Here is a 4,442-nt window from a genome sequence, read left to right as displayed (position 1 = left end):
ATATATATATATATCCATATCTCCCATCAAATGCCAAAATGGAAATATTAAAGGAACTATCCAGTGCCAGCACCAAATAATTTTTACTTGGAATATTTTGTTTTATTTTTCTCTAGTTACTAGATGTGATCTAACACCTTTTTCTTGCTGTATGAATATCACACACATGGAAGTGACCCAAGCAAAATGCAGGTATGAAATTAAACATCATAACAATTTGAGAGATAAGAAGTAAAAATACAAAGAAAATTCTCCAAGAAAATGTCTCTAATTAGCTAGTGGGTAAATCAAAATTCAAGTTGTCTCATCTTTCATCTTGTGATTATGTCCAAAGCTTACATTGTCAAATAACTGGATAGCGTGTAATGATAATAAAAAGGGCTGAACTGAAAAATTATTATGAAATGCTACTACAGAAGGAAGGGAGTTATTTGTTCATTTTTCTCTTGTGTGTATCTTATATAAAAGATCTGCAAAACAATAATAGATTAGCTTTCATGGTTTATGGTTGGATGATAATCAATGAAAAATTTTTTACTCTGAGTCTCAAACATGTTGTTCCTTGTTGAATATTCTCATGTCTTTCACCTAAGAGTGTCCAACATACACTAAGCCTGTTAAAGGGTGCCCAGAGAAACAGACATCGTCTGAAACTTAGAGCTTGCTTATTAATGAAACTTGAAAAAGGACATCTATAAGAAGAGATAAGGCTATGGGAGCCACTCTTATTTCCAGTGGTTTCTCCCGAGGAACATTGATCATACTGGCTTTGGGTTTTCTTAAACATGAAGTATGCGGAGAAAAGAATCATCTACCACTTAACTTCAAGAAATCCAGAAGCAGTGCTGAACTCCTAACTATCAAACACCCACAGTAAAGACCAAAATTCATCCTAGATTGCCTTTCCTGGTTAGGGATCACCCTTTATTTTTATATTTTATTATTATGCCTCATAAAAAAAGAGTTGTGGTCAGTGGACAGTTATGTGTTTATCTGTTCCATGAAGTTATTCTAAGTGTGGGGTAACTAAAGGTAGAGAATGGTTTAAATTAATTTTAAAATGAAGGGCTTTGTATACCTTTTCGGTGCTAAATTAGAGAAAAGTAGAACTTAGCTGCTGTCTTAGTTAGAGTGTTACTGCTGTGAACAGATACCATGACTAAGGCATGGTGCAGGAGGAACTAAGACTTCTACATCTTCATCTGAATGCTGCTAGCAGAATGCTGACTTCCAGGCATCTAGGACTAGGGTATTAAACCTAACACCCACAGTGACACACCTACTCCAACAAAGCCACACTTCCTAATAGTGCTACTCCTAGGCCAAACATTGACAAATCATCACAGATATACTGGAATTTTTTCCTGTTTCCTCTTGCTCATTCAAAGTCTATGAGGTTAATTATGTCTTTACCTATCACTTAAGTCCTAACTGCCCTCTGTAACTATTCTGGCTTCTCATTTAGTAAAATTGGTTTTTTGTTACCTTCATTCTACAGACAATCTCAGTTCAATAATGTCATAGCCAATTGTTAAATTCAAATAACCAAAAAGTTGAATTTCTTCATTATTTACTCATAGTAACTCATCCTCATTCTGCCAAGACATTCTTTTGTGGTAGTGGGGACCAGTGCAGGCTAGGCAAGCTGGGAGTCCAGAGGACTTCACTTTAGATTTAAATTCATAAGACCTAACTTGTAGAAAAACAAGTATGGTTAGACAGTGAGGTGAGTAAGATAGATTCGCACTCTTATTCTGCAATCGATAATTATTTAGTTTAGACATCCAGCTAAGGACTGTGCTTCCTTAGCATTCTGTCCCTTGGGCAGTGTCATTAAATGCTTCTGATCACAGACTGTGCACAACATATAAATATTTCACTGCCAAGATGGGCCATTAAGATATGACTTATGAATTCTCTCTCCTTCTTCTGTCTTTCTCCATCCACTAGCTGAATGCCAACCCTCAGGTCAATGTTGGAAATCCCATACCAAACTCATGTGGTGAATATCTGGATAGCTATTATATTATTGTAAAAACTTTATTTCCTTTTTTCCAAAATAATAATTATTAGGGAAGGAATTTGACCACCATTTAAATTGAAAGCATTAGGTAACATTAGATTTCAATTTACATTGAAAGCATTAGGCTATGATGCTCTGCCGTCTGCCCAGGCTGGTGTTCGGGGTTGATATTTTTTATGTAGCTATACCTACATGTTATTCTATTTCTATAGCTACTTTTATAGCAAAACCATGTTATAAATTACCATGGTTCTTTATATGTCTAAGTTCATATGCAGAGAAGAGTGAAGATTTAGGGAGATGTAATAATCATCTCATGCTTGTTTTGGGTGACTATTGTTACTAGTTGGTGAATTCTCTATAATGACAGGAGGATCAGAACCAATATTTCTTTTTGGAAACATTTGTGTTCTTTAGTTAGCCCAGTAGTAGTATCTAGGGTCTACTTAGATAACTTCCTTTCAGAGGGAGTCACATCTCTTCAGTAGATGGATGCTTGGGGCTGCTTTGAAGACACATTTATGGTCTTGCTCTCACAAACAATCTGTATGTGCACCCCTGAATCCTGCTCCTTAGACTTTAATGTCAGCAGAAAAAGATATGCTCCCTAACTGAATCTCCCTACTCTGATGTCCTGGACCAAATTTGACAGCCTCTTCTTTCTCAGACTTCTCAAATGGGAGTTATACACATGTTCCTGCGGCCATACATAAATTTCATTGATTGCTTGAGCTACTATCAGCAGGCTTCAGGTGTAGTGAGCACCTGCCGTCCCACCTCTCTAGGAACAAAACCTCAGAGCTTACAGTGGAAATTATCTCTACTGGAATTCCTCCTGTCTGTACAACTTCCCTTTGTTTCTTGAACCCATTTCTCTTTTTAAATGCTCTACCATATATGTAAATTAGACACATCCAAACTATCTATATGGGCAAAATTTCCCTTGGTAAGACTGTAAACAATGCTATAAACTTCAGAAATAAAATAACCATGTTTTTCTAGAGTTTTAAGATTCCAATAAAGTAATGTCCTAAGCAGTGTTACATCCCAATTTCAGATACTTTCTAAACCTACAGAATTCAAGACTGTAAGAGCAGAAGCAAACACTATAACAGAAATAAAGATGAGCCCATAATTGCAAATTAGAAACACAAGATTAATACAAGCAATGATAGGAATAATCTAACTAGCATGTAATAAAGGACTCCAAAATTTTAATTGAAAAATAACATACAGATGTGGTATAACTCAGTGGTAGAGCATTTGCCTACTTGAGGCCTCAGGTTTAGTCCCCAGCACTGCCAAAAGGCTTAAAAGTAAACATTCTACCCTGACTCACTCTCTAAGTTTATTGTTCCTTTAGATGATACTTTTCTTGAAGATTTCCCTTATTTTTATTAATATATATGTATGAATGTCTCTCTGTGTGTATGCACACATGGGTGTAGGTGCCTCCCAGAATTTCAGAAGAGGTCTTTGAACCTCCTAGAACTTGAGTTAGATGTGACTCAATGTGGGTGCTGGGAACCAAACAGTAGTCTTCCAAAAACAGCTAGAACTCGTAAAATCTGTTCCATTACTTCAGCCATGTGTGATAATTTTTAAAACACATTCATATGAAGGATGACTTCATTTATTGAGAAAGCACACATGCCTAGAATTCTTCTGCTATTCTATTATCTTCCACTGTAGCCCTCATTATTCACTGAGCCTTTGTCACATTTGGTTTTAGTTTAAAAATGTCCAAAAGTACTCACACACTTCTGTATTCATCCATGTACTAGAAAAATGTATGAAATCCTTCTGTCATTCAGCTCAAGCGCTATTTTGTAATCCCAATGAATAGCTGCCAATTTCAGCGACGTATAATGATATAAAGCTACTTATTATTACTGATGCCTATTAGCAGGCAGATTGTTGCTTTACTCCAAAGTTTTATAGTATATTATTTATAAAAGTTTGGTAGAAATGACCACTCCAACTTTTGTGGTCATTTCATGGGCTAAAGGAAGTAACAGAAAAATAGGCAGTGGAGATAAAATTTAATTTTCCAGGTGGTGGTGGTGCACGCCTTTAGTCCCAGCATTTGGGAGGCAGAGGCAGGCAGATTTCTGAGTTCGAGGCCAGCCTGGTCTACAGAGTGAGTTCCAGGACAGCTGGGGCTACACAGAGAAACCCTGTCTCAAAAAACAAAACAAAACAAAACAAAACAAAACAAAACAAAACAAAACAAAATTTAATTTTCCTGCAGGTAGGAAGCATAAAGAAGAAATGATTTATTTTAACCCATTATGTCTTGGGTGGATTATTATCAGCATCTCAGCTAAAAGTATTTCGTACCATTTATACAACTTGCTGTTTACTAACGTGTCATATTTAGCCAAGGTTCTGAAGTTTTTTTTTTTTTTTTTTTTTTTTT

This window comes from Mastomys coucha, unplaced genomic scaffold (assembly GCF_008632895.1).
Source record: "Mastomys coucha isolate ucsf_1 unplaced genomic scaffold, UCSF_Mcou_1 pScaffold18, whole genome shotgun sequence".
Lineage (NCBI taxonomy): Eukaryota > Metazoa > Chordata > Mammalia > Rodentia > Muridae > Mastomys > Mastomys coucha.
The sequence above is the reverse complement of the archived record's forward strand: the minus strand, read 5'-3'. Positions refer to the sequence as shown.